We start from the raw sequence: 20,644 nt of genomic DNA on the forward strand, positions 1-20,644 counted from the left end.
GTACCGGGAACCGAACTCACGACCTTGCACTTGCCAGGCAGGCACTTTGCCGCTGAGCTAAATCCCCAGCCCCCTTGAGCAATCTTTCATTCTTACATATGGTAATCTGAGCAATGTAGTTGAGAACTGCGATATGTAATATAACAACCACTGTTGATTTGTATTATTTTGTTTTGAGACTCTGTATCACTTTGAATGTTCTTGCTCTGATTTGTTTATGTCTGTGATACTGGTATGCTGCTACTGTTCTATTTCTTTGTTTCTCATTTACTACTCTCTTTAAAATTAAAAAAAAAAAAAAAATTAGAAAAAAGACTTGCACTGTAGAGCTGGGCGTGGTGGCGTACACCTGTAATCCCAGCACAAGAGTCTGAGGCAGGAGGATCGTTGCAAGGCCACAGTTATAAACTGCATAACCAGACCCTATCTCAAAGGAAAAAAAAAAAGTAGAAGAAATGCCAAGAACAGAGCAAAAAGACAAAGAATGGGAAGTCAGTAGGATTAATTCAAGGAGTCTAACATCCAACTACAAGTTACAAGAAAACAAAGCATAGCTGGTGTGTTGACACACTTGCAGCCCCAGCTACTCAGGAGGCTAAGGCAGGAGTTTGGAGTTACCTAGGCAAGACTGTCTCAAAACACACACACACACACACACACACACACACACACACACACACCACAGCACCACCACCAAGAATTATTTCCAGGAGTTGAAAAGCATGACTCTTCAGTGTACTATAATTTAAAAAGAAAAAAGTATCTAGATATAGTGGAAAAATTTTGGTTTAACAAAATAAAAGAAGGTTCCAAACAGCTTCCAGGGATGAGTGACATCACCTAGAAAGGGAGTATCACAGCACATGGGGCTATCAAGTTTGTCCCGGGCCACAGCAACGGGTACCAAAGACACGGTGGCAACGCCTTCAAAGCTCTGAGGAGAACACCTTCACCTCAGGTGAGCGTGAGGCCCTTTTCAGATAAATGGTCAAACACAAGTCTCCCACATACTCACTCCAGGTACTCACGATAGAGAGGTGCTACACTGCAACTCAGGCACCTGCCTTCATCCCGGCACCACAGCCAGCCTGGCACACAGCAAATTCAAGGCACCCTAGATTACACAGCAATCTGTCTCAAAAACAATCAGACACACAAATAACAACAATGAAGGAAGTAACCCAAGAAGGAACAAAGAAACGTCTTGTCCAGCACAAGAACATGACAACTGGTCCAAGCAACACTCAAATCAACATAAAGAAGACAAAAGTAAGTCTTGGACGGTAGGGGCACCTGTTAATACAATGTCACAGTAATAAAGACTAAACGCATGGAAAGGCTGATAAGAGGAAAAAAGAATAGTAACAACACACACGGCAAGAAAAGGACAATGACACAATTCAAGAACAAGGAAATGTGATCATACAGTACTTGCCGCTGGTACGAGCTGTGCAATGACAGTGCCACACCTTGCCCAGTTCAGAAGGTACTTTCTTTTTCAATGAAACATCTAATATACTATGATTTATTTTTCCAAAAACATGTGACGCAACTTCCATGTGATGACAACATTTTATCATTAAGGAGTATCATCTATGCCAGTTAAATAAATCAGGGCAAACTGTTTAGATACACTTCCCCCGAGGAGCCAAACCCCTATGCTCACCAGAATGTATCACAGATCAGCTGTCAATCTAGTCACAGGCCCACTTTTTCATCAACCCATGAAATACAGCAAAAAGCTGAGAAACATTAATTTTACCAAACTCCACTAGCATCAAAAGATAAAAAAAACTATTAAATAATTTGACACCTGAGCCAAGGCGTGGTGTGCATGCCTGTAATCCCAACACTTGGGAGGCTGAGGCAAGAGGATCACTGCAAGTTCAAGGCCAGCCTGCGCTACCAAGTGAGTTCATAGCCTGAACTGCATAGTGACACTCTGCCTCAAAAAGACCAAAGAAGCCTAAAAAAAAAAAAAAAACATTGACACCTGAACACACACACACACAGTGCTCAGGATGGAGCCACATCTCCCACCCTTTATTAATTTTATTTGGAGGCAGAGTCTCACTAAATTGGGGCTGGAGATATAGCTCAGTACGCACAGTGCCTGTCTGGCAAGCACAAGCTCCTGAGTTCAATTTCCAGTACTACAAAAAACAAACAAACAAACAAAACAACAACAACAGAGTCTCACTAAATTGGCTCACTGCAGCTGGGCACAGCGGTACACTCCTGTAATCCCAGCACTCAGGAGGCTGAGGCAGGAAGATCATTTCGAGTTCCAGGCCAGCCTGGGCTACACCAAGTGAGCTCAAGGCCAGTCTAAACTGCATAGTGAAACCCTGTCTCAAAAAAAAAAAAAAAAGGCTCACTGGCCTTCTCAAACTTGCAATCCTCCTGACTCAGCCTCCTAAGTAGCGAGGATTACAGACATGTGCCACAAGACACAGCTGAACTGCATTTCTTTTCATTAAAAAGAAGCAAAGAAAGGACTGGTTTAGCATTCTTTAATAAGGGACTATCAGGTATTTTAGAAACAGCAGTTATAACTGTATCATGTCTTTCCTTATTTTACATACAGGCTTAGAAATTGAAAAACTGCACAAAGCAACTATACAACTACAGCAATGATTTTATAACAAGTATAACACTTTATAGTAGACACTGCAACTTTTTACTAAGAAGTATATACTACTCAATCTTGTTAAAATACATTGCTTTGAAATCCCTACAGAACATAGAACATAAACTTCAGTATTATTTAACTCTACTTTTAAAAAAGGAGCCAAGCACGATTTTTGTGCTCTGGGTTAAATACACATGCACACACACCAAAATATTTACTTACAAACAAAGCACTGCGGCTTTAATATGTAATTAAAATTATTCTAGAAGTGGTTCATCACAATTAACATACACCTCGAGGAAAATGTAACGCCACCTGAGATTAATTTTATTAAGCACCTTAAAGTAGGTAACAGTTTGAATGACTTAATTGTGAACCCTGTGCTCCCTGAAACCATTTGATTTAAAAAGAAAACACACACATCCATCTAACTAGTTTTTTCTCTGTGTAAAAGAAATTCTTACCAGTACCGGTAATGCATGCCTGTAATACCATCTATTCAGAAGGCTAAGGGAGGAAGACTTCAAATTCAAAGGCAGCCTGGGCAATTTAGGGAAGCCCATCTCAAAATAAAACATAAAAAGGACAGGAAGTGTAGCTCAGAGCTCTCTGGGTTCAATTCAAAGGGGTAAAAATACAAAGTCTGTTGGGCATGGTGGCACACATCTGTCAATCCCAGCACTCAGGAGCCTAAAAGAGTAGGACTGAAAGTCCAAGGGCCGGCCTGGACAATAACACAGTGATGTCCTGTCTCAGAAAACCAAAACCACAAGCTCCAAGAACTACATCAGTTGTGAAATAATTTTAGTCCTTTTTAAAAAAAAAAATTCTTCTGATCAAATTAAATCTGACAGATTGCCAGAAGAGATATTTTAAAATACTGGCTAAGGAATAAGAGTGTATTTCTTAAATTTTTCTTTAAATTAGAACACAACTAAACACCATGCAGAAATATGTTGAAAATCATCACACTTGTAATGGTATTTACAGTGTTTCTTCAGTTTTTAAGTTACATAAATATTTCAAAGTTAGGTTTATTATTACTACTTAAATACTTTACAGAAGTTCGCTCTTACATAATTTACACAAAAATAAGGCAAAATGCTGTTATTCAGGGGCCAGGGATATAGCTCACTGGCATAAGCGCCTGCCTGGCAAGTGCAAGGTCCTGAGTTCGATTCCTGTGCACCCCCCAATGCTATTCTATTGTAGCTAATAAAGCTACTTTAAAAACTAAATGAAGGCTGAGTGTGGTGGCACATGCCTGTAATCCCAGCACTTGGGAGGCTGAGGCAGGAGGATAACTGTGAGTTCGAGACCAGCCTGGGCTACAAAGTGAGCTCAAGGCCATCGTGAACTGCATAGCAAGACCCTGTCTCAAAAAGGCAAAAAAAGAAAAAAAAAAAAACTAAATGAAAAATCCTAAGAACGAAAGGGGTGGATGAGATACTGTTATAGTCTCTTTAGTCTTAATTTCCAAATACAAAATACAAAACTATAACAATTACTTGCTCTTATTGTTGGTTATTGAGAGATGCAAATTAAAACTGCGCTGAGATTCCATCTCACTACAGAAAGAATGGCTATCATCCACAAATCAACAACATATGCTGGCAGGGCTGTGGGGGAAAAAAGAACCCTTCTGCACTGTTGGTGGGAGTGTAGGCTGGTACAACCACTGTGGAAATCAGTGTGGAGCTTCCTCAAAAAACTAGGACTAGAGCTTCCATTTGATCTAGCTATTCTCCTTCTTGGTATTTTCCTGAGAGAATTTAAAGCATCATACCACAGCAATATATCCACACCCATGGTTACAGCAGCACAGTTTGTAATAGCCAAATCTTGGAAACAACCCAAATACCGATCAACCAGTGTATGGATAAAGAAGATGTGGATTTTTATACAATGGAGTACTACTCTGCCATGAAGAAGGATAAGCTTGAGACATTTCTAGTTAAATGGGTGCATCTTGAGACCATGCTCCTATGTGAAATAAATTGGACACACAGGTAAATACCACATTGTTTCTCTGGGGTGAGAAATTGAAAGTGTAAATAAGGACCAAGGTGTGTAACAGATATTGTGTAAAGGAAGAAAATATTCAAGTAGAGAGGTGAACAGGGAGGATTGAGGGGGAAAAAGGAAAGAAGGGAAAAGTTTAAAAAAAAAAACAGGAAACGTGGAAACAAAGCTTTTGTAAATGGGGAAAGGAGGAGTTGGAAAATAGAGGAATGAGAAAAAAATATGTATCTTCACTCAGAAAATTACTTGTTCTTACTTTATGTAAAACTCGTATTTTATTCCACAATAAAAATGTCTCTACAAGTAATACCACCAATACAGTTAAACATATTAAATAGCTTCTCTTCATTTGGCTTTGTTTTTGTTTTCTGAGACAGGGTCTCTCCGGGCTGATGTGAAACTCTGGGTGATCCTCCTGCCCCAGCCTCCTGAGGGGTGGGATTACAGGTGTGCATGACCATGCCCGGCTCATTCTGGCCATTTTTTTAATAGTACAATCCAAGCAAGTTACCCTTCAGAACTAGATGCAAAACTATGATCAGCTGAAAAGAAAACCCTTTCATCCTTAGGCACTTTGGTTTTCAGGCTTTTATCATTACATTTCTTATTTCTATTAGCATATGTGTGCAGCATGCGGAATACATTCAACGTGGGGACCTGATTCATGTATACAACACACCTTAATTCCTGTTTCATCCCCTCCCTCCCGGCATCTCTCGGTCCCCCTCCCATGTGCCAAACATCTCCTTATTTCCCACTGTCTTTATTTTGGTCTTTTATTTATACTTTGAGTTTCTCATGTAAGAGAAACCATACGATTTTTAAGCTTTTATATCTGATTTCACTAAACATGCATTCAAGACCCATCAAATTTTCCTACAAAATGACTCGAAATTATTTTACATTTTTATATCTAGTGCATCTTACGATAACTACCATGGCCTGGATCAGGCTCAGATCAGCCTCCTAAGCCGCAGATCCAAAACTACTCCAGCGCTTGCGAAGAACACTCGGCTTCACTCATCCACCTGCCAGCAGCTACAACGCACACGGCAGGCTCCCTGGCTCAGAACCCGGCCCCACGTCACCCAGACAAAACAAAACAAGCCCAGATGGTGCCACTGGCCTGCCACCCCAGAGGCTGAGGCAGAAAGATAGTGAGTTAGAGGCCACCCTGGGCCACAAAGCAAGTTTACAGCTAGCCTGGACTACGTAGCAAAACCGTGCCTCAAAAAAAAAAAAAACAAAAAAAAGCGCGAGGGAGTGGTGCGGGGGAGGAGAGGAAAAGCAATTAAGAGGAAAGAAGCGAAGACAAGAGGAAGGGACAAGAGCAGGGGCAGGAGGACGGGCACCAGCAGGAAGATTCTTGCAAGTTCTCCTAAGGCTAGTAAAACCTCCCACCACACACACCTCCACCACCAGCGCACACGCACTCGCACGCGCCTGCCCCCAGAGGGTGCCTACGAGAAAGGGGAGGGGGCGTGAGGCGCTAGCCGAAAGTAGATCCGACCTACTGGAGGCGCCTGAAAAAGGCGGCCTGGATTTCTCCAAACCCAGATCCGGAATCCGGCTGCCTCCAAGGTTAACTCTTTGCTAACCATTATAGAAAATTTCCTCCTCTACTGCTTTTTGAAATAACCCTACAAATGCATTTCATTATTTCATGCTTAAGCAATTTAACTGAACATCCAGAACATAAAACAAAGGAAAACAACAAGTTCTGCATCATTTCACAGTATTAAAATCTTAAATTAACCCTATCAGTAAGTCCTTTTCAATCTACTATCTCTGGAGGAAGTGAAAACAAATACTACCGGTCTAAAATAGTCTTCAGCAAGGAGTGGGGGTTCCTGTTAATTCCAGCACTTGGGAGGCTGAGGCAGGAAAATTACTGTGAGTTTAAGTACAGCCTGGGCTACAAAGTGAGTTTTCAAAGCCAGCCCAAATTGCACAGTGAAACCTTGTCTCAAAAAGACAAAAAATAAAGATAAAAGATGCAGTGGTATCTCGGTTAACATGGTCTTCAGTGTGTTCCAAAAACCTGGCGTGGGCCTCTGTTGCCAAACCTCAGCCTCTTTTCTTCCACTTAACAAAGAAAATGTTCACTTCCGTCTAAAATGCTGCAACCAATTACTCTTCTCATATTCGTGGATGTTTGCACCATGTCTCCTTAAAAAGTTTTTAAAAACCATCTTTTCCAAGCAACTACAATTAAGCACAATTACCCTCCTGCTCAATAAACAAACAGTTCTACTTCTCTGACTTTCCAATTCTCTATGAAGCAGGCCAAATGTTTTCTACTTCTGGTACTTAAAAGGGGGGAGAGGAAAGAAACATTATGTAACTGTAGTCTACTTCTGTTGTTCTAATAACCTAACAAATAAGCTTAAATGATGACTGGGTTACCAAAGAATTCCTATTTAAAATAAAGACATGCTTAAAACGCTCAATGCGAGAGGGGGCCAGGGTAACTGGAGGTCAAAGGCGGACTTTCCTTGCAGGCCAGGCCAAGATGCTACTTTGTTTCTTGTTTTGATGTCCTCTAAATTTTACCAACGGAGAATCTCCATTATTATAAAATACTACCCAGATCTAGAATGTTACAGTAACCTCACAAAGGTAAGAGTTAAAAGCAAAACCAGGACAGCAGACATTCTACAAAGCTGCATCCGCCAATGTTTGAATGCCAACAGGTGACAAGCAAACTCAGATTTGGGGTCAGAAGAAAAAAATGAAAGCTAGAGGTCTATTAACAAAAGTAATGTCATTTCAAAGAACCATGAATAATGAACATGATATTACTTTAAATAAATGTATTCCAAGGACGCAAAAGTTTTGTTTTTGGGTTTTTTTGTTGTTGTCTTGTTTTGTTTTGTTTGGTACCAGGAATCAAACTCACAACTTCGTGCTTGCCAGGCAAAAGTTTTAGTTTTTCTTTCAATTGTAACGAAAGTATTTTCAAATAGAAATGAAATTCTACTCAAGTTTCAATCCCAGGGTTCTTGTTCTAATGATGGAAGTCATTTAGGAAGCATATGTAAAACACAAAGATTTGCCAAAGGTGAAAACTATTCAAATAAGGGTTAATAAAAATAATGTACACGGGCATGATGGTGCAATCCCAGCACTCAGAAGGCTGAGGCAGGAGCATCGCTGACAGTTCAAGGCCAGCCTGAACTACACAATGAGACCCTGTCTCAAAAACAAAACAAAAAAAGAAAAAGAAAGTCTTCAGAAAAATCATTTCTATTACCATCAAGTAATAGATTTCTTCACTCACTCATTTTCCGTTTCATACGCTCCACCATAGCACAAGTTAAAACATGGCAGAATGGCACATTCTGTACACCAAAATCTCTTCAGCAGTGGGATTACTCTAGAACGACTGGCTTTAATTATCACTCCCCTCATCCAGTTCATGGTTCCCTCATTTCTCCCACATTTTTCCTTAAAATCCTAAATGCCACCTACAAAACTATAGACAGCAGTAGGAAGGCAAGTGAAGTCAAGGGGAATCATGGGGCTGCCCTTGTTTAGCCTGCTACCAATATGAACATTCTGGGAGAAAAAGCAATTCGAGCTGAAGAAAAGTAGGATAAGGTATAGTAAATAAGTAGAACTACTCTAAAGGTGTGTTTATCTGAACTAATTTAACTTCTCAACATTTTCTTAATGAAAGAGAAGACTGACTACTACTCTTAAGTTTCTGTTACAGAGAACAAAAGCAAAAGCATGATTACAATTTTACTTCAGGGCCTGGGGATGTAACTTAGTGGTAAAGCACTGGCCGAGCATGCCCAAGCACCTGGGTTCATCCCCATTACAAAAAAAAATGTATTTATTTTTCCTCCCAGTACTGTGTTCTAGTAATGAGAATAAGAACAAAAAAATGTTCTGACTTTCAAAAAGTCAAAAATTCTAATTTGTTAAATGCGATTAATAAGAGAACTTCACTACACAAAAGATAGTTTTCTATATATCCAATTAGAGCAAACATCTTAAAACATGTGATACAACAAGCTTATAAGCTTGTTTTTTGTGAACTGTCCACTAATGTTTTATAAAAACTTTTACTGATGACATAGTGTTCTTAACACTTTTTCCTATCATTAATTCAAACAAATTTTTTTATACAGATCCTTTCTATGTAGTCCAGGCTGGCCTTGAAACCATGATACAGCCTCTGGCCAGCCTGGAACTCAATAACCTCTTGCCTCAGCTTCCTGAGTATTAGGGTTACAGGTGTGCAGCACCATGTCCGGCTTTAAAGAGTGAATTTTTATTTCCTTTCCTGTGTTCCAAATTTTCTGTAATAAACGTATTATTTTTTTAAAAGTTCAAGTAAAGGATCAGATTCCCACAGTTAGAAATCTACAAATTTGCTAGCCTGTGTAGTTCTGCACACCTGTAACACCAGCCACTCAGGAGGATGAGGCAGGAAGATCTCAAGTTTGACTCCACCCTAGACAATTTAGCAAAACCCTGTCTCAAAATAAAAAGGTCTGGGGATGTAGCTCACCATTACCTGGGTTCAATCATTCCCTTCCTTACTTCCTCCCATACAGGACTTAAGTTTTTTGGCTTTTTTGTTTTGGTTTGGTTTTTTTGTGTTTTTGAGACAGGGTCTCCTATGCAGTTCAGGCTGGCCTTGAGCTCACTTTGTAGCCCGGGCTGGTCTTGAACTTGCAAAGATCCTTCTTCTGCCTCAGCCTCCCGAGTGCTGGGATTACAGGCATGCGCCACCACACCCAGCAGGACTTAAGTTTTCAAAGAGCTAAGATCAAAGTCAGAAACTCCTGGATTCTTTTTTTTTTTTTGGTACCGGGAATCGAACTCAGGACCTTGCACTTGCTAGGCAGATGCTTGTACCACTGAGCTATATCCCTGGCCAGAAACACCTGGATTCAAATCCTGACTCAATCTCTTAACAATTGTGTAATTTTCTTGAAACAGCTCTTGTATCTGTAACACTGGAAGTAATTCTGCCGCATATAATTATTAAGTATTAAAGTAACTTTGGGTAGGCACTAGAGGCGCCTAACATACACTAACCGAGTACTAGTTTTTCTCACCCCACCTCCATACCCCTGGTTCTCTCCAGTAGAGCTCTCTTCCTCTGGGAGTCCCTGAAGTTTTGTCTTCTCCAGGCTTCTTCAGCAGTCTGTGCAATCTCCTGTTGTAGAATGTAACATTTTCCACTAGTTTGCCCTGAATTGTGAGGAACTTAGAGAAAACTAGTGCCTTATTTTGGTCTCTCTACTGTACAGTAAGTATGTAGCTAGCAAACTAATTTTGCCTAATATCTTCATCAGATGATTAACAGAAAACAAAGCCAACCTGGCTGGGAATAAAACAATGCTATAGGAACGCACTTTGAAAAAATAAGAGTCTAAGTTACCTAAAAATCTCATTACGCTACACAGCAATGTTAATATTTGACTCCTTCCCACCTCGCTTCCCATGCAGGTGAAAGAACATAGACGGGTAAGAATCAACAATCAAAACCACATGCTTCCTATACTGTTTGTACGTCTAGTAATTTTTTTGTGCTTAACAGTACATTAAACATGTCCTCTTACTAATTATCAGTCACATTACCATAACTAACAAAGCATACTCCAAAGACACATATGAATTTCTAGGCTAAAAATGCTGTTACCCTCCTCCTTGATGCTCAGTAAGCGTTGTTCACCAAATATTTCCAGTTGTCTCACCAGAAACATGACTGAATTTCCCTTCCTCACCCCTTGAAGCCAGGCACTGCTATATCAAACAGAGATGCCAGCTGGGCATGGTGGCGCACACCTGTAATTCCAGCACTCAGGAGGCTGAGGCAGGAGGATCATTGCAAGTTCCAGACCAGCCTGGGCTACAAAGTGAGCGCAAGGCCAGCCTGAACTGCATAGTGAGACCCTGCCTCAAAAAAGACCAAAAACAAACAAACAAACAAACAAACTGAGATGCCTCATTAGAGTTTAAGTATGAGCGCAGAGTTCCCAATTCCATTTATAAGGAACAACAGCATGGACAAGAAATAAACCTGACTGAAGCCACTAAGTGGGAGTCATTGTTATCATGGAGCAATCTACATGTCCTGACAAAACGTAAAAAGAACTTAGTATTTTTCCACAACACTCCAGTGCTGAGAATGTTCTGCACAAAGCAGGAACTCTGTTTAATTAGCAAACTTTTCACATTTGAAATGCATGTAGGTTATCTTTAGAAAGACACTCAAAAGTTAGGAGAAGAGTGGAGGTATAGTTCAGTGGTAGAGCACTTGCCTACCATGCTTGAGGCCCTAGGTTGATCCCTAGCACAAGGCAAAATTAGAGAACTTAATCTTTCAATGAAAAGATTACTAAACTTGAAGTAGCTGCACATAAGAAAGCATAGAGGCAGTATATAAATCGGAGCATACTATTACTCCCTTCTTTCCCAAAATAAATACTTCTACTCCCTCACCATGCTGAGGTCAAAATCTAGGGCTAGGGGCATAGCTCAGGGTTACAGAACATGTGCCTCACATGCATGAAATTGTGGATTAGCATGGGGGGAGGGGGGTAAGAATGAATAGGGACTTAGGAATCAACAGAATGCTGAAAGAAGTCACTGTCAACCAAGTACATACGGCTGATCATCAACATGAAACTATCTGCCACTCCAAGTGATCAATGTAATTATTCCCACACAAGAAATCCATGGATGGAAACTACTCAAAGTGCTAGCGGAGGCTGCCTCTGTATTATCCGTTCACACTGGTAGTAAACAGCCTCTGGGGGCAGGTGTATGCCCGTAATCCCAGCCCTGGGGAGGCTGAGGCAGGAGGATCACCGTGAGTTCAAGGCCAACCTGCTTGTAACCTGAGTTCAAGACTAGCCTGAAAGGTACAGCAAAACCTATCTCATAAAGACCAACCAAAAAAGCAGGGGGGGGCGGGGCGCGCGCCGGCGGAAATCAGCCTCTGAATCTATGCGAGGCAACAGAGTCTCAGCTAGAAGACTGTACTCCCAGTCCCCTTTGCAGCTATGTGCACCAGATAAACACTGTGACTAAGTTCCAATCATACACAGCTAGGGGGCAGGGATATAGCTCAGCAGCACAAGCACCTGCCTGGCAAGCACAAGGTCCTAAGTTCGATTCCTGATACCAAAGGAAAAGAAAAAAAAATACACAAGCTAAAACATATGGTACTTCTCTGAAGGGTGTGTTAAGGGGAGAGAGTGCCTTTGGTCTCCTCTCCCTCCATTCTGCTTCATGGGACACAAGTGTAGTACCTGGGGCTTTCCTGACCATCAATGGACTCTCAGAGTAAAAGCCATACCCTAGAAATGTCTGAGCAGCGAGATAAAAGGCAAGTCCCTCACAACTCTGCTGTGCATAGGTGCCACACCAGCCTAGCCCCCCCTCCTCCAAAATTTGATGTGAAACAGATATAAACTGTTCAAGTCATTATTACTCTGGTTTTCTATCACATAAGCACAAAACTCACTCATACATCCAGCTGTTGGCAACAGGCCCAGAAATAGAATCCAGGTCTTCTGACAAAAGTCCATGATACTGACATATATATTGGCCCTCTGAATAAGTCAAAAGGTAAAATATTTATTCAGGCTGATATTCAGAATTCTTTCAAAATGCCTTAGGGAAGTAAGGGCCAAAGTTAGGGGCAGCCTTGTTTAATTAGCATCTCAACAAAATATTTTTAAAACAGTAATAATTTTTATCAGTTATATACACTGTTCTTGTAGTCCCTTAACTCACAAAACCATAAGCTCCCATTATGTACTGCTGCAAAACTCCCACAAAATAGATTAAAACAAGAAGCATTTTATGTATTCATGATTTTGCAACCTGGGCCAGGCTCAGCTGGGTAGTTCCTGTGCTCTTGTTACTGATGGTTGCTTCTGTGGTCAGGCTCAACAGACAGGTGAACCAGGGCATGAACTCTGCTGTGACACTGAGATGGTCACAGGTCTCTTTTCCTGTAGTTAGAACTCCTCCTCCACAGTCTCTCCAACAGGGCAGAACCTACTTTCATGCATGCCAGCAACTCAGGGCTCCCAAGAAAGCAAAAGTAAAAGCTGCTTGGCTTTCTTAAGGCTTGTACCCACACACAGCCAACCAAGTGTGCCATCACTGCCACATTCTACTGGTTAGTCACAAGACCAGCCAAAATGCAAGGGCAGGAGACTACAATAGGATGGCTATCAGGCGGGGTTCACTGGTAGTACCGTACCAGGGGTGGAGCCCAGAACTGTGTGCAAACTGTGCAAGTATGCTACCACCCAGCTACAGCTGCAGCCAGTTTGATTTTGAAACAAGGTCTCACTAAGTTCCCTAAGCTGGCCTCAAACTCATGAACCTCCTGCCTCAACTTCCTGAGTATCTGGGATTACAGGCACATGCCACCATATTATTATATTAAAACAGTTACCATACCAAGTCCTCCTGTAGTTACTATACAGATAAGACCTTCATGTAGGGCCTCTAGCATGCTCCAAGCTCTCTAGGGCTCACCTGTCTGTAATACAAAGAAATACTGGATGAAATACTCTTATAATTATCAACTGTACTATCCTATGACTCTATAAGTGTGTCTGATAAGAGAAAAACTGAGAAAAAAGTTAGCCATACTAAATACTTCAATGCCAGTAGAATCGTCAAAAGGTCAGAGATTTAAGGCAAAGAATGTTACAGTCATGTGTCACCGTATCAGGCTCCACAACAGCACCTCTGAACAGTTTGTGGCAGACACTGCTTGAAATTCTACAAAACTCCCAACCCTAATTAGATGTACTATTACACCCTGTCCACAGAAAAGGCAACCAAAGCACAAAACTGACCTACCCAAGTAAAGCAGCTAATGGCTCATGGAAACTGGACTTGAATCCAGGTAATCAAGGTTCCAGAATCTATGCTGGCCCCCAGAACTCAGTTTATCACATTTGTAAAACAACACATACATACATATATAGATATATAGATAGGTAGATAGATTTTTTTTTAGGGGGGCGGTCTTTTTGAGACTGGGTCTTGCTATGCAGTTCAGGCTGGCCTTGAGCTCACTTTGTAGCCCAGGCTGGTCTCGAACTCACAGTGATCCTCCTGCCTCAGCCTTCCCAGTGCTGGGATTACAGACATGTGCCACTCATGCCGGGCTTAATTACTAGCTTTGTTTTAATGTAGAAATACATCAGAAAGTATACGCTCCCTCAGTGTATATTTCCAAATCTCTTCCTTTGCACAAAAGTTTAGGTTTGTGTCCTTTTGGGGGATGTAGCTCAGTGACAGCATTTGCCCAGCACGTGTAAATTGTAGGGAGTGAGGAAAGCCTGCATAGTAGTCCATTTTTACTAACAATAACACTGCTGTCATATGTATACCTGGCTTTTGTACTTAGAATATTTCCTGATTTCCTTGCTCATTTTGGTCCCTGGGCTCAGGAGGCAACCAGAAACTCTGATCCTTTTAAAAAATGTTCCATATTCTCAGTGATTTCAGGTAAAACATCTTTAATCACCATCATAATCTACTTCTAAATCCCAATTCTACATTGCTAATGTTCCCTGAACATTTCTATCCTCTAGACATCTCTGCCAGAAACCTCAAAATTCCTCCTGGGAACCAGGTGTGTTGGCACATGGCTGTGGTCCTAGCACTCAGACTAAAGCTGGAAGATCACTACGTGTTCAAGGCTAGCCCGGGCTACATAGGGAAACCCTGTCTCCGAAAACAAAACAAACAAAAAGTAACTTCCTCCTGGGGTCTCTTTTTTCCCATGCAGATCACCAATGATCTATCCTTTGCCTGGATTACCTCACACTGCAACTACTGCAACAGCACATTATCTCTTCCTCGAGGTAACTCCTTTTTCGTGTTTTATTACTAGGTTAATTTTTCTAAATCAGCCATTGTCTAATCACCAACTATTTGAATCCCGACATTCAATTAAATACGTAAGATGCTACACAAACTAAAAGTAATTTAACCGGGTTCCTGTACATAAGAGGATGGCAAATATTTGCCTGAAATCTCAAATTTTAAAGTAAAATAACCTGGGCATATTAACTGAAAACACTTGCTGGGCATGGTGGTAAAGTGTAAGGCAAGAAAAACAAGTTTGAGGACAGAGCTATTCAAGACCAGCCTAGACTGCACTGCAAGACTCTCAGAAAGGACTGGAGGAAGAGAAAACTTAGAAAAGTGGGCCGGCACAGTGGCACACACCCATAATACCTGCACTTGAGTGGCTGAGGCAGGAGGATCGCTGTGAGCTCAAGGCCAGCCTGGACTACAAGTGAAACCCTGTCTCCAAAATAGTTAGTCAATTAAAATAGCCTTCCGCTGAACAACCATTGAAGAGCAGCAGACATGGCTCTGCCCTACCCCACGCTGTGGGCCTCAACAAGGACCACAAAGTGATGAAGAATGTGAGCACACTGAGGCACAGCGCCACCGCGGACGCCTCACCCAGCGCACCGAGTTCATGGAGGACATGATCCAGGAGGTCTGCAAGTTCACCCCCTAGGAGCGGTGTGCCAAGGAGTTGCTCAGGGTCTCCAAGGACAAATGGGCCCTCAATTCATCAAGAAAAGGGTGGGGACGCACATCCGTGCCAAGAGGAAGCCTGAGGAGCTGAGCAACGAGGTGCTGGCTGCCGTGAGGAAGGCAGCTGCCAAGAAGGACTGAGCCCCTCTGTGTGGAATAGCCCTTTGCAAAAAAATAAATAAAAATAAAAATCCAAGTTTTCAGCCTCTATTCAAAACCCAGACTAATCATGAACAATTTCTCACATAGCAACCTGAAGACAAACTTGTGCAAGCTGCCCGCTAAGAAAGGCACAGAGTCTTAGGATTGTCCAAGGCTGTTTTCATACAGCCCCAAGGCCTTAAGAATCCATGGTCACTGAGGATCTTACAAGCAGCCTGCATGTCATGTAAAGGCCCTGCCTGGCCAACAAACAGCTGATAACCCCTGGACTTGAGGCTATGGCCCAAACACACCAGTCCACCATCCAAGGACCGTCACAGGGCAGCCCAGCCCCACGTCAAGCATCTGTCCTAGTCACACTCCACCACCTTTGAACTTTCTTCCTCAGTAACTCCCACTACTCAGTTATCCCCACTGCTCACAAACGCTCTTCCTTCTCACCCTCCTTGGCTAGACTCCACCAGCCCTCCAAGGACCACGTTCCTTCAAGTCTTTGAGGGAGAACTCTCAACCAGTCAGCCTTCTCCAGAACGGCATGTCCAGCCTCACAGATTCCTGCCACCTAAACTCTATGAGGAACATGTGCCAGGTAAAAGAGCTAGAAAGTTAAGAAGTGGACAGAAAACAGTGCTGGGCATAGTGGCGCACGCCTATAATCCCAGCACTCTGGAGGCTGAGGCAGGAGGATCACTTGTGTTTAAGGGGCAGCCTGGGCTACAAAGTGAGCTCAAGGCCAGCCTGAATTACGCAGCAAGACTCTGTCTCAAAAAAAACAGAAAACAGGGGCTGGGGATTTAGCTCAGCGGCAAAAGCACCTGCCTGGCAAGCGCAAGGTCGTGAGTTCGGTTCCCGGTACCGGAGAAAAACCAGAAAAAAAAAAAAAAAAAAACAGAAAATAGAAGACTCCTCAAGCCATTTCACGTCTGTGCATTATACATAGCTCCTGCTGTCATACAACAATAGAAGCAAAGTGAACAATTTCCCAATCTTTTTTTTAGTAGCACACATTAGTAATACAAAATAATGGGTTTCGCCACCTGTGATCCCAGCACCTGGGAGGCTGAGGCAGGAGGATTACTGAGGCCAGCCTGGACTACAGAGTGAGTTCAAGGCCGGCCTAGACTACATGGTAAGACCCTGTCTCAAAAAAATAAACAAGAAAGGTTTCATTCTGGCATTTTAGTACACATCCACATACATGACACGCTTTATTTCCACCTCACCCTGCTCTCCCTGTCCCCTTCCCCGTCTCCAACCGTCTACCTTCTACTCTCCTGTCCAATTTCCCTATCTATTAGACGAAAAAGTACTGTAGTGCAAAGAGCGGCATCATTCCTGCTTCTCTCAACTTTGCTCGTAAGTCCCCTGAAGTCTACAAGTACAGAGATGGACACTCCCGAATTCAGAACCGTCTTTCTACTACGTTTTTTCACAGGAACCACCAGCATACGGTTCTATGCAGGGACCATGATAAAATGAAATCATCCTCTTTTCATTAGGTAAGTTTTGCAACTTATCTTACCAGAAGTTCTGAAAATAGACATTGTGGCTCAAACACGATAAAGAAAATTTTGAGAAGAGGAAGGGATTAATCAGCCTGCTAAAATTATAAAGTAAAAACAAGCTGAAACAATACAGGAAAGAATTTTTAAAAGGGACACATACAAGCCAATGGTCAGAAAGTTCGTCCTATCCAGCCTGCCTCACATCTTCCCCCACCCAAGAGTGCACAGTGTCTTATGTGCTTTATACCGAAAACAAACCATATTTATTTTGGAAGGCCAGTAAGTTCCAATGGAGGCCCTTCAGTCATAAACTGTAATTGACTTAAAAGATACCGCATTAGACAACCAGCATGTGCCCAGAAAAAACCCAATGTGGCCTGCAGAACAAAACAGAGGACAGAGATAAGCAGTGTGGCTTGTCACCCTGCATACTGACTATAATCCTCGGATGATGGAATTAAGAGAGATACTACATAAAGCGCAGTAAATTAAGACATTCAGAATGGGAAAGTAAAGTATAGTGATAACTCAAATTTACATGGAAATCTGTATTTAACAAGTTTTCATAACAACTAATGTAAAATTATGTAAGAGACCACAAATCATAATCTTCAACATTAAAATTTCCTATGAATTAGTGAACTGTAATAAGATCAGGTTAAAAAACAACTTTCTCTCAAAAAAGAGGCTAACAAGCCAGGTGTGGTAGTGCACACTTGTAATACCAGCGCTCAGGAGGCTGAGGCAGGAGGATCACCACAAGTCCCAGGCCAGCCTGCACTAAATAGCGAGCCCAAGACTAGCCTGAAATACATAGCAAGACCTTGTCTCAGAAAAGCAAAAGCAAAAAAAAGGCTAACAAGCTGGGCCTGGTGGCACATGTGCCATAATCCTAGCACAGGGAAGGCTGAGGCAGAAAGACCACCAGAACTTCAACAGCACTCTGAATTAGAAAGCAAGCAAGACTGTCTCAAAAAAAAAAAAGGAAAAAGAAAGCTAACAGTCCCAGACCAGCTTTTCAATTAAATTAAAACACTTCAGTGCACACTGAGTGCCAGAGACTAACAAATAAAAATTCCAATTTAAAAAAAAATCCAATTTTTCTAATCTCTTGAAAAATAGTAAAAATTAAGAATTTGTATTATCTCAAAAAGCACAAACAGTAGTAATGATATCAATTTCTCTCACTAAATTGCATATAATGTAATATACTGTAGAGCAAGTTTGCCTTGGGGGTTTTTCGATGGATGGGTTCTTTGGGGTTTGTTTTTGTTTTGCCATACTGGAGACTGAACCCAGCAACTCACTCGACCTACACTAGCCCTGTAGAACAGTTTTCACCATGTACTTCAAATTCGCAGTGATGGAAATGGGAAATTTTGCTATAGTAGCAACAGTCACTGGCTACAAAGCCATTTTTTTCCGGTTCTTTTGTATTACATCATTGGTTGTGCTTAATCTCTCTGCAACAATAACGCTCAAGGTGGCTCTCTAATAACAGTGATGGTCCTCTGAAAATAAAGTGGATCAGGGTAGGAAGAGTTGACCCAAAAAGGGCCAAGGACAGAGCCTCAGAAATTCTATCCCTACCACCTGCTGCTCCTGCACCACCCCCACACCCACCCCAGCCCTAACATCAACTTTGATGACTTGGTAAAAAATATGGCACAATGATTCCTTGGCTTCTCAATTTAGTAATGTGAATTTACAGTATGAAGGAGGAGAAAGTAAAACCAAATCTTAACATTAAGAGAAAAATAGCTAGTATTGGTAAAGTATATCTTTCCAGGGTATGCACATGCTCACGACGTAAGACCTGTACCTCTGATAAAGATTATGAGCTACTCCAAATAACCGAGTAACTATGAAACTTTCCTGTGAATAACTTGTACACAAATGTAAGTGTTCCACCTGGAATTTCTGCAACAGAAAACCTTTATTATACACCTATCCTTCAAATTCTACCTCTAAGGTTAATAGCTTCAGTTCCAACTTCTTGACTTTAGATAAACATAGTATTAAAGTTATAAAACTGGTAACTAAGTAGCCTATGCTTTTTTTTTTTTTTTTTTTTTGGTTTTTTTCGTTTTCTCCGGTACCAGGAATCGAACTCACGACCTTGCGCTTGCCAGGCGGGCACTGTGCCACTGAGCTAAACTCCCAGCCCCGCCTATGCTTTTTTTTAAATGATAAAAAATCAGCTACCAGAAATTATAAAACAAAAAAAACACTTATTTACTTAATTATTAAAAACTGAATCCCAAGGAAAGTATAATTGGCAGTGTGTGGTTATCTCTTCTAATCCAAAGACGAATGAACAAATTCTCTTTTTAAACAGTATCATAAGGCATCTTCTCTAACTTAACTTGCTAAATGAGATGAGTACTCAGGGGCTGGGGATTTAGCTCAGCGGCACAGCGCCTGCCTGGCAAGCGCGAGGTCGTGAGTTCGATTCCCGGTACCGGAAAAAAAAAACAAAACAAAACAAAAAAAAAAAGTGAGTGTTCATCTGAGTACCACTGACAAGTTTAAAACCTTTACCTCAATTACAGTTCACAAAGAATATTTTCATTTCTTCAGTGACTTGTTTGCAATTTCACATTACCCCATTGATATAAACCTACTGTCAGTCTCCACCAACTGCGGGGCCTTTTCTATACATATTCTAATATGCTGTGGAGATACACAACTAAAGGCATTTTTGCTTTCCGTTCCATTTATTCACTTCCATTTACCTGTTTTTAAAAACAGATGGAGCCAGGTGCCGTAGTGGAAGGACTCAGGAGGACTGTCTTCAATTGGAGGCCAGGCTAGGCCACATAGTGAGTTTAAGGACAACCTGGACTACATATAGACCCTGTCTCCTAAAAACATAAATGGAGGTTCCACTCAAAAGATAGTTTTCAAAAGATAATTTTAAGGCGTTCACTAAAGTTTGGAGCCATCAAAGTTATCATTAGATTTTACTTTCTTTTTTTAAGAAAAATGCTGCCCTAGTTTCCAAATTTGAAACTCTTAAGTCACTTAATTGATCTGAATATATCCCAAAGTTTTGATGTTTTAAGATTATACTGTCATTCACTAGGAATTTTTTAACTTCTCACAAAACCACCTTTTTCTCCATTCATAAGATAGAAGTTAAGACACAGCAGCCATGCCCTAAACCATGCTTTCCTCCGGGGCTCCTACGCGCTGCACTAACACAACTGAGCTTGTTTCAGCAGCAGGGCAAGACCCAGCGGTGCCTGTGCGTGTGTACGAGCGCTTGCATGCGTGCAGGGCCAGGGTGTGACGGCACAGACAGCTCCGCTCTTTCTAAACGAAGATTTTTATGCCAATCTGAAATCAACAGGAATCTCGAACTGACGTTCAGCTGAAAGCAAGGAGTGCGTTCCGAACAGCGAAAACTGGAAGCAATCGAGGTAAAACCCTGACACGGCTCGCCCCGTTTCCTTTAACAGGTACAAAAAAGTGGCGAAATTGTCCGTAGTTACTCAGAACTCCACCTTCCTCCTGCGAACCTCAGTGAACGCGGGCAGAACAATGCCACTTTCCATCCGACCGCAAGTTAAATTCGGGGACCGCGAGAGACCCTAACTCCGCACGGAAAGCGGCGGGTGTAAGCACGTACACATCCCGCACGCCTTTCCCTCGGCGTTTCTCGGCGAGGGAGGCGCTGGCCACAAAATATGGAGGCGGTCGGAGGCCCCAGAGCGCTCTCGTAGTAAGGGGCGGCAGCGCAGGTCGGCGGCGGCCGCTCGGCCCGAGGTCTGCG

At 42.0% G+C, this 20,644-nt stretch overlaps 1 pseudogene; it reads left to right on the forward strand.

Moving 5' to 3' along the window:
* The window catches only part of LOC102004394, a 24,642-nt pseudogene extending 8,671 nt beyond the window's left edge, over positions 1-15,971 (forward strand).
* Positions 15,972-20,644: the final 4,673 nt, after the last annotated feature.

This window comes from Chinchilla lanigera, unplaced genomic scaffold (assembly GCF_000276665.1).
Source record: "Chinchilla lanigera isolate Chin_1 unplaced genomic scaffold, ChiLan1.0 scaffold00090, whole genome shotgun sequence".
NCBI lineage: Eukaryota > Metazoa > Chordata > Mammalia > Rodentia > Chinchillidae > Chinchilla > Chinchilla lanigera.